Genomic DNA, 15,289 nt, shown 5'->3' with positions numbered 1-15,289 from the left:
TTAATGGAAAGATTCTGGTTGTGATGCTGGCAGCATCTTTCCTGTGTATGACTTTTAAACATCTAGAGGGCTGTACTTCACTGGGCAATCTACTATTAGTCAAACTTATTGAATAAATTTGCAGGATCAGCCATCACTAAATGCACACACAGACAAAATTAGTTGATGTTGCTGTTTTAAAAAAAGAATCACAAGCACAATTGTCTGTAACTACCTCCTAGAGAGTTCACATGAACAGCTCAAACAAATCTGTAATGCAAACATAAAGAACTGGGAAAAATATAATCACTAAGCAAAAGTTATAACTGTGACTCATGTAGACCGATCATCTTAATGAGTCCAAGATTCTAAAAAAAGAGAAACATGCATTTTATCACTTAAAATAATGATGAAAAATCACTATCAACTATGAAATGTAATTTAGAGAAGAAGAATTATATTAAATACATTTTATGATGCTTATAAATGTGGACATGTCTGTTCATTCTCAATTACCATATATAATCAAGCATTATCTTAATTCTTTATTTATAAATAGTATGCATTCATAAATACCATAAAGGCTATTCTTCATTATAGAAGAATCCATCCATCAAGCCTACTGGATGAGGTTTGGGAAGCATGCAGATTTTGCTGCTGACTTCTGTAATAATAATAATAATAATAATAATAATAATAATAATAATAATAATAATAATAATAAAATCTTGAGCTAGTTCCAGGATATAGGCTCCAAAGCTACAGAGAAATCCTGTTTCAAAACACAAAAACAAAACAAAAATCTCATGAGCTTTTGGATTTTAATGTTCTTAACTCAGTTGAGGGTCTGAGTATTTTAAATAAGAGACATTCTTATCACTGTGAAAAACTGGATCTTTAATTTTAATGGCTCTATCAAAAATTCATCAACTAAGTTGTTTTTTTGAGGTCTTTTAAACATTAATTTATTAACCAATGATTTTAAGAATCCATCTATTTGGGTTTTATAAAGAACCATTTAGTTCAATCCGTGGAACAGACATTAATTCACATATGGCATCAGCTGAAAAGAAATCTTAATTGTGTTTTCAAATCTAGAACTGGGATTAAACATTGAGATTGCTTTCATTAATTAATCAAACATTAAATTATATCATAATTCTATGTGTTACCTGTCATCAGTTATTAAAACAATTTCTTATGAAATAAAAAAGAATACCTGAGTGAGTATATTTGCAATTTCAGCATTTCTTACCTGTATTAATAGTTCTTCCACATACTCTGATTTACATAGGATATGGCATCTATTAAGCTGAAGATATTCTTTTCAGTTTATGCACCCTACTTTTAGTTCAGCTGAATAGAGAAAAATTAACAACTCCCATAAGTATAAAGGGCATTAAAAGACTTTGATCTAAATATAGCAATTACCTTAAAGTATTAAATATTGTAAGCATCACTATTTATCATGGAACAGTTAACAAAAACAGCTTTATGATCAATCATGTGAACAATGTCTCATTTAAATATATAATTTTCTGGGTCTGGAGAGTTAAGAGGACTGGTGTTTTTCCTATAGTCTTCCAGGGGGCCTGTGTTTTTTTCTCATACCCATGTGGAAACTCATAATTATATATAACTTCAGTTAGAGGATTATCACTCTTTTCTGGTTCCTGCAAGTACTGCATTAATGAGGTATACATCCATCCAGGCACTCATATATATGAAATATAAATAAATAAAATATCAGATAATTGAAAAGATAGAGTGTTCTGGAGGAATTAATGTCAAAATAATTACTGAGACCAAAATACATGAAATAATCGATTTTAAATATGGAAATAATATTCATAAAATCTATTATTCTTCTCATAAAATATTCTGTCATATTATAGCTAGTTGAACATTTAAGAAACAAAGGCTAATCTCTTTCTAACTTAAAAAAACAGTACTGGAGGGAACACACCGTAATTTGTCTTTATGATATCATAATAATCTTGATTTTACTACCAGACAAGTACATTAGTAGGATGGAGAAGTGGCTCAGTCAGTAAAGTGTTTATACATCAATGTAAACAAAAATGGAGCTCCCCGGTATTTACAAAAAGAGAAAAAAGGGTAATATTTGTATATCCAGGTCTAGGTAAGTAGAGACAGAAGGAACTCAGGAATTCAGTGGTCCATCAGGGTAGCCAGTCAGAGAGCTTCAGGTTCACTGAGAGCCCATGACTTGAAATAATTAAGTAAATGATTAAGGAAAGAAGAGAGAAGTTGAAGTCTCCACTCGTGAGTATGCAGCTGAATATACCTGTGCACATGCAACAACACATACGGGAGGGATTATGTGTTATGAACATTGATCATCATAGAAATAAAAATTCATCAAATATAATTTGGTGTCAAAATTATTACAGAAAATTATCGATTACTATTTATTTTTGGAACAAGAAAAAAGTTCATTATTGAAAAATCAATCAATGCAATATAGATCATAGACAAATATAGAAAATTCAAAACTGTATTATGAATATTCTCAATAACCTGAGAATCAAAGTAATTTACCTCAAAAGTATAAAATTGTGCTTGAAAAGAAACAAAGCAAAACAAAACATAGATACCATCATGCTCAATGGTCAATAACTGGACTAGTAGCCCAAACAATTAGGTAAGAAATGTTTATGGGAAAAAAAACAATTTTCCATAGCATGATCAGCGAGCATTCTTTGCCTTTGTTACCTTCAGAATCTCACAAGTATAGTTTGCTGAAGGAAAACTCTTGTGTACGAAGTTCCCTAGGTCAATGCTGCTATATATGAATATATGCTATATATGCTATAAAAAAAGAAATGCTTATGGCTAGCTTGCTTTCCTTGGGTGGGAATCTCCAGAAATCCTAATGGAGTTGAGAATGTTACCCTGTGTTCTAGATGTGGTTTGATGAGGACCAAACTGTTGAGTGCAAAGTTGAAGCCTACCATTATAAGTACGGTTCTCTGTTAGTGAACCTTTAATGGTTCATGGGATAATTAATTCCTTATTCCCATTTCGAATATAGAATTTAAAAAGCATCCCACACCTTAGGAGTTAAGGTTCTCAGTCAGTCTGAGTGGGTTTCCCCCCCCCTTTGGCTGCAAGATATTTTATTTCAACATTTTGTGCTCATCCATTAAATCTGTGAGGACATTTTCAACCTTAGGTTTGTGTCAGTCACAGATTCACAGACTAAACAAGCTGTGTTACTTATGTCCTCGTTCAAGTAAGGGCTAAAATGCTAAAGAAGAAAAGGTCCAAGGACTTCAGAATTAACATATAATGCAACAATGTAACTGAACGTGCCTTCAAATACTGCTTTGTATTCATCTGTAGCTCCGCATCCTTCCTTCTTTCATCATTTCAGGACTTTGGAATCTGACTTTTTGGAGAATTACTGTGATATGTCCCCCGTAGCTCCTTTAACTTTTCCTTTCAATGGCCTTTTTGCCATTATTTTCTAAATGAATCACAAGTTTTACTTTAGAACCTACTTTTTCTAATGAGCCACCCTTGCTTTTAAAAATATTTCCTCCAAGAATGTTTTAATATGCCTTTTTTCCTCTATTGGCGCCTATAGCCTTAAAATTTGCATTTCTCAAGTTTTTGTTGTTTGTAGTAAATCAATGTGTGGAATGGTGCAATGTGTATAGCTCTTCTCATGTGGACCCTGGCTCCCAGAATGCTTACATGTTCCAAAATGCTTACATGTCAATGAAATTTTACCCTTGTAATCTATTTAAAATATCAATTAAGACAATATTTTTATTACTTTCCTTTACCAAAGCTGTGTTGAATGAGTGTGTGGGGGGGGGTTGCCAATAAATATAGGGCAAAGCCTTTTATTAGAAACAGATGGAAGACACAAGTGGAGAAATAGGAATTTCAAATTTGGGCTGACACTTCCTTTGCACTAAGAGGCAAAAAATCTTTTCTTTCTTTCTTTCTCTCTCTCTCTCTCTCTCTCTCTCTCTCTCTCTCTCTCTCTCTCTCTCTCTCTCTCTTTGTTAATGTAGCATATGCAAATCCAGAGCATAGAGTTTTTCTAGTTAAAGTCCAATTTTGGCGACAGATTTTATTGCTTCGCTAAGCTAATGGTGAATTTAATGCCTTTTTGTGTCTAGCATTCATTATTTGAGGACTAGCATGAAATTTAGTGAATGATTTAACTGTGAAACCAGTGCAGATCTATCAATTCTTGCTGTTGTCTGATTGCAAAGTCCTTCACCTTGGCTAGTGGGTTACTAAGCAACAGCATCGCTATGTTACTACGAGACTTGTTCACAGGAAATTACAAGTACAGCAATACAATTTTTAGGTCATCAAGATTTATGTCTTATTGAACTGCTGAACTCTTGCTGATAGAGGGAGGGGATGATGAGTTGCGCTAATTTTCATGTGACATTTACATCAGTGAGTGCTCCAGCAGAGCACTAATTTATTTGTCATTGGATCTTGGATGTGGGCTATTATTTGTAAACATTTTCCTGCAGCAAATATTTTGTGCTGTTTTTATCCACTGACACAAGATTATTTCCATTTTTAATCAGTGTCTCTAATTTAATTTTAAAAGCACCTAGGTTTAGCAGTGTTCTTGCTGAGAACGTATGTTTTAATAATAGTGTTTATGAAAATCTTGATGATCATTTTTGGCTGGAAATACTAATTCACATAAAAGAATTTTCAAAGTAATTTTGTCTCTTGTTTGAATTATTTTAGATTATCTTCCTTTCTCTTTTCTGACACACAAATTTGCTGTCCTGATGGCTGACCTAAGGCTATTTAGTGAAGGCTGGTTATAAACACATATTTTATTTTATTTTACCTTCTCTTCAAGTTCTGGGATTATAAACATAGGGCATTATATCTGAATATACTTTTGGTACTACCAAGTCTTGAGTTTGAATAGTCCACCAAAGATAATGGCTATATGAAGATTGTACTTCCATAATATTTTAGGTAAGCAGTTGAAAGACAGTGAGAGGATGTGATTCCATTGCTCACAGGTTTACAAAAATGGCTTCTGTAGCCGGGCGATGGCGGCGCACCCCTTTAATCCCAGTACTCGGGAGGCAGAGGCAGGTGGATCTCTGTGAGTTTGAGACCAACCTGGTCTACAGAGCTAGTTCCAGGATAGGCTCCAAAGCCACAGAGAAACCCTGTCTTGAAAAGCCAAAAAAAAAAAATGGCTTTGTGCAGCATGAAGATTAAACATCCAGATAAGCAAAGGCTCACTTTTTAATTAACAGGAATAAGTTTACCATTGCTACTGGCATAGGTAAATCAGCTTCATGTCAATTATAATATAAATGTCCAGTGTGCTGAGCTCATGAATGTTCAGATTTGATGACATTAAAGGAAGTGTAAAGAGAATGTCATTGTTGTCCTTATAGATTCCAATGGGCTTCTTGTTTGCTAATGTGTTAAAGTTATATAGTCTTAAGAAAAAAATATTATAAGCTCTGAAAGGTACAGTTTCATTACCATAATACTTTGAAATAATAAATCATTTGTATGTATGTATAACAGCAATGATTAAAAGGAGACTGTGCATATGCAGAGGAAAGGGAGTGATGTAAATAAATTTTTATTAAATAAAAATTAAAAATAAGTATAAATGAACAGTGACTAATGTAGTTTTACCCATTATTTTAGGTTAAATCAGGATTTAGACCCCGCTGTCACTAATACTAGACTCAAGTCAGTCTGTAGTTTCGGGGATCTAATGATCATTTAGTGATGGTATTTTAGACTCATAATGTAATTAAGGATGCTCACTTTAGAAATATGTATCCTAATAACTTCTAACTCATTTCACAAGTTTTCTGAGTTCTTCCAGAGTTTATTGTTATTGAAAATGATTATTAGATGGGGAACCATGTTTCATGAGGACACATTAATATAATAGGTGTCAAATTTTGTAAGACTGTCAAATGATCACAGCTCCAGCAGAGTGGAATAGAAACTAAGTGATCAGAATTCATTACAAGATATTTAATTTCAATATACACTCAAAGAATAAAGGAAAATGTTACATGATAATATAGTAATGTGACAGTTTCATACTCACAAACTCAATTACTTCTTTTCACTACTGCGTTTATCTGTATATGTTAATGTTGCAGTAGAATCTATGTGAATTTTGTATTATGACAGAGAAATACTTTAGGTTACTAACAATACTAAAGATAATGTCCATAAAAATCACAATTTGGAGGTGAGAAGGTGACCCAACAGGGAAGAATACTTACTGCTCTTCTAGAGGACCTGGATTTACTTCTGGAATCCACATCATATGGTTAATAACGTCCCATAATTCTATGTCAAAGGGATCTGACACCTCCTTCCTGTATAGTCAAATGCACATACAGTGTGCACATAAAAATATGTAGTCACACACCCTTGCACATAAAGACAAAATAAACATAATAAATGATGTTCTTTAGGTTTAAGTATTAAATTGGGCAATAATAAATGATGTTCTTTATGTTTAAGTATTAAATTAGGTAATACCATTGTTTCAGACCAATGATGCCATTGGAAGATATATGTGAAAAATGTGTAAATTTCTAGGAGGTAAGGAAAGAAGGGAAGAGAGTTGCAGTGTAGATGTCATTGGTATATCCCAACAAATGTGTGAACTCATTCAAGTCCCATCTCCAGATGGTCCATGGCAGTTTCCAGGAGTACAAACCTGTTCACTGAAACTAAAATATGGAGCTCTGTAGAGTGTTCATCCAAACTAAACCACAGTCCTTTAACAGTTTAACAGAATCTTTCTTTACATCATGTTATATAAGGCATCTTGTGTGTAAGCAGAGACTGATCATTTCCCAGCCGCCCAGACCCAAATAATGACATAGAAACTATATTAATTATAACACTCTTTGACCAATAGCTTAGTCATATTTTTAGCTAACTCTTACATCTTAAACTAACCCATAATTATTATCTGTGTTAGCCACATGGCTTGGTACCTTATATCAGTGAGGCATTCTCATCTTGCTTCTGCAGTGTCTGGATGATGACTGCAGACTGAGGTTTTCCTTTCTAAGAATTCTCCTCTTTTGGTCACCCTGCCTATACTTCCTGCCTTGGTACTGACCAATCAGTGTTTTATTAAACCAATACAAGTGACAAATTTGTACAGGATAGAAGGCCATTGTCCCATAGTACTTGTGGAGGAAGTTGGTCCTAGGGCAAAGTCATGATTCATTAGTTACTTACCTGAGACCTCGACCAAGTAAATTCAGTATTTACTTTATAAAGCAGTCAAAGAAGAACAATGAAATCACTCTTTTAAGTTTATATTTGTACTTAGGCATGGTAAGACTTGTTTATAATTCTAATACCATGGGGGCTGAAGTGGGAGAATCAAGGTTTTTCAGTCAGCCAGGGTCCTGACTAAAACAAACTCAAAACAGAAAACTAAAAAATTGTTCCATTTATCAAAGCTTTAATATTGGTTTTATATAAATATCATATAAGTAATTTTAAATCATATTTTCATCTTATATTCATTCTTTATTATTATAGTTTGAAAATAATCTGCGTTTATACTTCTTTGATATTTATCAGAGTCTAAGTCAAATTAAAATTTTAAAGATATTTTAAAAATTAATTGGTCTACTTTAACAGTCTTAGGTTTAAATATTAGCTGAAACTTTATTTATTTTTATTTTGGTTTTGCAAGACAGGATTTATCTGTGTAGCTCTGACTGTCATGGAACTCTGTACACCAGGCTGGCCTCAAACTTACAGAGATCCTCCTGTCTATGCCTCTTGAGTGCTGGGATTAAAGGCATTCATTACTATACCAGGGCTAGCTGGAACTTTTATACAGCTCTTAGGCAAGAAAAATTTAAATGTTGCATCCCACACAGGGTGACAGTCAATCCTCTGAAAGGTTAAGACATCATCACACAAAAGACACTTAAAAATACAAATATGAACTTAAAAAATACAATGCATATAAGATGTTTATATGTAAGTTTTTTTCCAGATATGAATTTACTGCAATATACTGATTTTGGCCTGGAAAATAATGCAATAAACAATTAAGTCTGTTGTTCCCTATGACCAGACAGGGCTATGATAGATTTGTTCCTTGCTATATCTAATGTTATATGCATGTGTTTATGTGGTACATAGCAGGACATTATTAAAGATGTGTGAGTTATACAGCAAAATGAATTAATTCAAAATAAAGAATAGTGTGTGGGATATGATCATTTAAGCTACCTACAGTTTTGAGAGAATGACTCGCCTTCCAAAAATTAAAGGCAGAGCATTGACATATTTATTGGAATGAGAACATATTGCACATTTCCATTGGAAAGCATTTTTATGCAAGTATATTTGAGTTCTAATTAGTGAACGTCCTAATATGAGTCGTGACTGAAAACACAATTAACAGCAAACATTTCCAGGTACTCTAAAAGCTTTTTTGATGCCTTTTCTTTGTTCTGCTTGCCTCCTCTGAAGAGTCCCTGTATCCATTCAGCCAGTTGTTGAGGAGAGATGTAGCAGCTGACCACCCTTCCCCCTGACACCATTCTCAGCACCAGCTTTGGAGATGCGTTCACCCTGTTGGTCTTCTGCAGTAGCCAGGCCGAGTGCTGACTCCTTCATGGTAGTGAGGAACTCTTCAGGCTCCAGAAGTAAGTTGCACAATTCACTTTTATCATTATTAGTAAGTTTAAAAACACTTTTGGATGTTTAATTAGAAATTTTGACAGGCAAAATGAAGTCAGAATTATTCATTATCGATGGAAAATATTTTCTTTTCTTTGTTTAGAGTCCAATATTTCTGGTTTTGAAAAGTCTACTCCTTTTTTTTTTGTTGTTGTTGTTGTTGCTATCCAAATGCTTACGAGATTTTCTATTTTGTTTTCATATTTACGACTTGCAGGCATTGCAAGATACATTTTCCTCCTCATGTCTTAGACAGTGTAAAGGCTAAAATAATTTTGTGACTAAACAAATATATTCTCAATGGCCAGGTATTGCACCACACTTGCTTCAGTAAGTTACGAAGACAAGAGGCTATAGGTAGAGCAATGGGCTGGTACTGTCAATAATAATTTGCCTGATTGGCTGGATTATGGAATGCAAAGATCTCTGTCTCTTTCAGAGCTTATAAAAGCCTATGAAAATGCACATTAGAATTTTTAAAAATATGAAAATTACATATAGGAAAATGAATTGTGAATAAAATATTTTAACACTTGGCAAACTATAAAACTCAATATCTGCATATATCAACCAAATAAGTTTCCTACTCTAGATTTGCATATGATTTTTCTAAATTCTAAAAAAAAGTAAAGAAATTGTTTTATTATGTTTATATGATTTAGAATTTAAGAAATTTTTCCTGGAAAAATAAATCTTTTCTAAACCATTGATTTGTCATTGTTCAAATTTTATGGTTTCATTTGAGATAATTTTTTTTGTCTTTTAAATACTTTATATGTGTGTGTATGTGTGTGTGTGATGCATGACACATATGGTTTCAAATAATATATATGTCCTTGAAGTAATTTATAATAAAATACATATACACAACAAATAAATATCTATTATTTCTCTAGGAAAATGTATCTTTCCCAATGTCCAAACACAGAAAATATTTGTGAGTGTATTTTTTATAAAAAGCAAAGGTTTGGTAAAGCAATTACCTTTATTGTTATATTATTAAATACAATTCAGGAGTCAGATATTGAAGTATAAATCTAAAATATCCACAGAGTAACAGAAAAGGATCAGCTGAACCTACATTTCCCCCTTCCCAGATTTAAAGGACTGTGAATCTAAGTCCCTCCATATTCCTGCCTGTGTCTCTCTCTATCCTAATTTGGTTCTGCCCAAAACTCTAAAGCTAATTCTTGCTAGATATGAGTGTTTATTATGCCCTCTGATTCAAGGTTTAGCTCTATTGGTAGTCTCGGGAGTGTCCAAATGTGATCAAAATATCCCACAACAGTTTGACATATTTTCAGCTGTGACTAGCTATTGTGCGTTTACCAAGTAAAATTATCTTGAAGGAAGTGAGAATGAGACGTTTCATAAGCATAGGTTAACTTAGCAATGTATTGCAATGCCAGAGTGACTCCAATTCAAATATCTTTTTCATTAGTGGCAAATAAAGATTAGTGTTAATAATTTCTGTCTTTATTATGCTACTAATTATGCAAGATGAAAGCAGTTAGTAAGAAGTCTGTTATTGCTTTCATAACCAAAGTAGTTGGAGGACTACATTTAAGATCTAAAGAGGACATTTCTATATTGGAAAAAAATAAAAAGATTTGTTATAACTGTAGTTATAACACAGAATGTGCAGTTGATAAATTAAAAATAATTCTTGTAGCATTCCCCTTTGTATATTTTATTTATTCATTTACTAATAATGCATGCTTTATTTGTTTATTTTGTTTGTATTTGTTTTTTAATTGCTGACCCTTTTATTGAATAGACCATCTTGAGAAAGACATCCCCAATTTTCACCTTTTATAAATGCAAGATCATATCTATACCTGAGGTAATGTCACTGATTTAAGAAAAAAATAACAAAGTAGTTAATTATTTCATTTAAATTTTCTACTGATAAGTTGCTCTTGTTCTCCAGGAAAGCATTTAAGTTTAGAAAAATTGTTAGCTTAGGAAATATATTTATGAATGTGATCCCCTAGTATTAATCACAGAAGAATGTATTCAAACATATTTCCATATAGTAGCAGCTATGCAAGTCCAAAACATCTATTTAATTAATGGGGGTGGAATGCTACAGAGGAATGTTTTATATACTGAAAACAATTATTTTAAGTTAATGCTTTTTTAAAATTATAAACTGGTTGGCCTATTAGCTCAGGCTTTCTTATTAACCCATAATTCTTGTCTGTGTTAGCCACATGACTTGGTACCTTTTATCAGCTAGGCATTTTCATCTTGCTTCCTCTGTCTGTAGACTGAGCCTTTCTTCTTTCCAAAATTCTCCTGTGCTAGTCACTCTGCCTATTGATTTTTTCCTACTTCCATCCATTGCCTACAAATTTCATGATGTTATTTTTTTAACAGTTAAGTAATACTCCATATACATATGTTGTTATCCTTAAGTGTCTCTTAGGCTCAGGCTACAGGTTACACTTTGAAAATTTTAAATAGACTCTAAGTCTAGACACATAGGCAGATGGGAGACTTACAGAGTAAAGATATTACCAGAATTATTTCTTAAGTACACCAGTGACCTGAAATGGCAGGTCATTCTTCAGTGACAAGGTCCTAAAGGACAAGATCCAGGGAATGATAAAGACAGGAAAGTAGAAAGTATAAAAGCTAAAAGGTGGATTTGGGGGCTTTGCAGAAGCTATGTGTTATGCCAAGGAAGACATATGTTATTCTATATACATACATACATACAAAGAAAGAAATTTAAATTAATACTTAATACAGTTTTTTTTTTTTAATTTGAAGGCTGTTACTTTTAAGACTGGAACCTTTCTTTCTTTTTTCTTTCTTCTTTTCTTATCTCTTTTTTCCCTATTTTTCATGTTTCTTCTTTTTAAATAAGGAAAATGTTAGGCTGAAAGTCCTGCATTGAATTTATTATCTTGTAAAAAAATAAATGCATTCCTAGTTAAGAGCTAATATTAAATAGTTTTTTGAAAATTCATACATATTGCTAGTATTTCTCCTTAAAACAAGTAGAATTCTTTGAATAGAAGCTCAAAAATTATGTAGAAAATGAAGAAGTAGAAAGTAATAGTACTGGAATACTTTTGTAGTGTAATACAATGCAGCCCAGAGCAGCTGAGGTGACCACTGTTATTCTAGTGATATTTTTCTCTGTCATTTTAGGATTTTTTTCTGCCAGCAAAAGCACATTTTGTTCATTCCACCTCTTCCTAATTTATTTCTGAAATAAAAGAGACTTGATGAAACTCAAAGTTAAACATAATCATTTTTAATAGAAGGTATTCTTATGTAACCACATTTGTGTGGGTACATGTATATGTAACAGTGCCTGTGAAATTGTTTCATGAATGCATAATACCAATTATATCTCCATAAGCTATTATACCTTCTAAATATTAAGACTATTTTAATAATAATACTTTTCTGAACAAACTACACATTTAAATTTGTTGATTATACCCTACAATGATATTGATGCTTCTACTATGTGGTATACTGTGATGAGTATTTCTACTTAGTAGAGCTATTTAATGAACAGAATTATCACTCTGCAATTCATTTGTTTTGTTTTGTTTTGTTGTTTTTCGAGAGAGGGATTCTCTATAGTTTTGGAGCCTGTCCTGGAACTAGCTCTTGTAGACCATACTGGCCTCGAATTCACAGCTATCCACCTGTCTCTGCCTCCCAAGTGCTAGGATTAAAGGTGTGCGCCACTACCGCCCAGCTCATTTTATTCTTTTAATAATTTTTATGAGACTACAAAGAAGTAATATCTTCAACGAGATAGATGCTATTTTTGCATGTTATATGTTATATATTTATATACATAAACATAAAACATATGATCCACATAAACAAACAAAATTACGATCATAATAAGACAACTGTAATACTATAATTTGGGAAGCTTACCTGATTCTATGAAGTGACGATCAATTAGATTCAGTAATTCCCTAATTAAGAGCAGAATAAGAACAAGTTAAATCATGAATTTCTCAGTACAAAAGAAAAAAAAAAACAGACTCTCAAAGAAAGCCAACCTAAATCAGACTATATCAATGGTATACTATATATCTTCCCAGTTACTTTCAGTAAGATACAACTAATTACCCAAGTGCTTTGGACTAAAAGCTTTAGAGGAATCTTAGTTATTTTTGAAGTAAAGCTGTTTTAGATCTTGGCCTGTCTCTGAAAGGCAATCACAGAGCCCTGCTCTTATGAAGCAAGTCTGGGTACATGGTGCCAATCTCTGAAGGGAAGAAGGAAGCAGAGATGGACACTCACTAACCCAAGTGATCAACAATGAAGCAGGAGCAAACCTCAAAACAGAGAATTCCACTTGGCAAAACATGTCACTTCTTTGTATTTGACAAACGGCACCTCTCACCTACCCAATCTGGTCTGATTTTTCTACAAAAACAAGAGTCTGAAGCAGGTACAAAAGAATATAATTCAAAATTCTCATTATACCACAATTATACACTTGTAGGGGAATGAGGATAACACCACACAGAGGCAGCTACCATGGGGAAAATAGGAAGTGAAAAGTAGAAATTGTCATGTGCCTTCCATGTGGGAAATAACATCACCCAAGACAATAGAAATTGATCCATTGTCAATTGAATTTGTCTGGCTTGCAGAGATAGATTTCAACCCTAGACTGCTGTTAATGAGTTGATGTGTTGTCCTTTTGAGATAAAAAACCCAGAAGCTGGAATGACAATGCACTGTCTTCCAAAAGGCCGCAAGGGCTGAAAGCAGAATGGAATGTGTCTTGGCTAGCAGATCTTGATGCAGAGAGTCTCTTGTTTTCTGTGCCTTTGCTTTGTGTTGGCCCGCAGCACTGCTACTGCTGTATTTCCTACAAAGCGGTGCCCTGTGGAGAGGTCTGCACAGATGCTCTGCCTTTGCAGAGGACTTAACTTTTAGGGCCAGAAGAATTTAACACCCTAGAGGAGTATGTTCAACACTGAGTTTTCAGTGAGTGGAAGCAATCCTTATTGTCAGATATTGGCATTGAAATAAATGAGGAAAAGCCAATTTATACCAATTCAACCCAAGACTAGGTTTGTTACCCTGACAACCACCCTGTCCCTATAGTTAACTCCCATGTATCAGTGTGGGGGACTGCGGAGCATATGTCAGATTTAGAATATTCTGGGTAAATGGATGCATCTCTCATCACCATGAAACAGAGTGTGGGAAGCATTGCATCAAGAACACTGGCAGTCTAACCAAGGACTACTTTTAGTGAAAATTCATGCCTTACCATGGGGGAAAAATCAGAATAAAAGAATCTGAATGGTATATTGATTAAAACCTCCAACACTTCCAGTGATTTCTGCCATGAAGGGACTAAGTGATAGACAAAGAATCACCAGCTGAAAACATTAAGAATATTTTTTAAAAAAAATAGAAAACTTGATTTTGAAGTGTGAAGTTTTATGGCACTTCAACAGTAATAGAATTCTGAAGCAAACATCTTTCTAGAATTGTTAAAGAGACGGTAATGAAAGATGGCAATCCAGCATGCCGTTAGGCTTGCGGACATGTGGGTCCTGTTTGGGCTGTTGGCCAGTGATACTACCTCCGTCACTGCTGAACACCCACACATCCTGGATAGCTGTGACATTGTATGGTGGTAATCTGATTCCATGTCCAATTAACCTCACTTTTGGACTTGGTAATATACAAAAGTAATTGAATTGGCATAAGAATAAGTCTGCATGGTACATTTGACATCCCCAAGCCAGGAGCATTAGCTTTGGCTGTAGAGATGATGACTCAGAGTTATTTTCTACCTATCTTTCAGAAGCTTTTTGTTTTCTTGTTTTGTTTGTTTTTTGGGGGGGTTGTTTTGTTTTTGTTTTTGTTTTCTGACTCTTTTTTTTTGTCTTCCTCCTGATGCCAGATAAGCTTTAATATGTATTGAGATAAGCTTTCCTTTTAATAACTTGCATGCACATAGAGATTACTGTGGTAAATTTTGAATCTATAGCAAGTTGTTTAAATATCTGAAAACAAATAATATTTTAAAATCTACTTATTTATGACTTGAGGACAGAGCGCCCTTAAACAAATAAACATTATTTCAATGATATATATGGTAGTAATTCTAACACAGAAATAATCCACAATTTAAAAACCTGACTTCATTATTTATGAAGTAAAGTAAAGATAAATGCTAACATAGCAATAGCTTTCTCTGTCAAAAGAGAACTTGTATGTAGTACTCACTACATTATTTGAAATTATAAAATGAAGTTTCTGTTTTGTCTAGTTTACATGGTTAGAACTTTCCAGTGTGTCTTATATTCGTGTTTAAACAAAACAGTGGGTTTCACAAAGTTTGGATTGGGTTTATTAAAGAATGATTCTGTATGACATACACAGATATAATAAGAACACATCTCTGGCACGGATGAATGTTCTTTATGTAGTAAGATGGATATTCTTCCTTGGGAAAAATAGCATCAGAGAAAAGGTCATCAGATATAGTGATTCACTGTGAACCATGATAGATATCTGAATTGGCTGGTAGGTCTGTGGTTCTCTGTCTATCTTAACACAAGATATGATTTTATTCAAA

General features: G+C 33.4%; 1 protein-coding gene across 3 annotated transcripts in view; it reads left to right on the top strand.

Moving 5' to 3' along the window:
- The window catches only part of Lrfn5 (leucine rich repeat and fibronectin type III domain containing 5), a 238,156-nt gene that overhangs the window by 105,144 nt on the left and 117,723 nt on the right, over positions 1-15,289 (top strand). For 2 of the 3 annotated variants that reach the window (XM_075947732.1, XM_075947731.1), the window contains one exon: positions 8,494-8,669. The exons of the other annotated variant lie outside the window; for it this stretch is intronic. The gene's annotated coding sequence lies outside the window, so the exon portion shown is untranslated. The remainder of the gene's footprint in view (positions 1-8,493; positions 8,670-15,289) is intronic. 3 annotated transcript variants of the gene reach the window in all.

This window comes from Microtus pennsylvanicus, chromosome 14, assembly GCF_037038515.1.
Source record: "Microtus pennsylvanicus isolate mMicPen1 chromosome 14, mMicPen1.hap1, whole genome shotgun sequence".
NCBI lineage: Eukaryota > Metazoa > Chordata > Mammalia > Rodentia > Cricetidae > Microtus > Microtus pennsylvanicus.
This window is presented reverse-complemented; position numbering and strand designations above follow the sequence as displayed.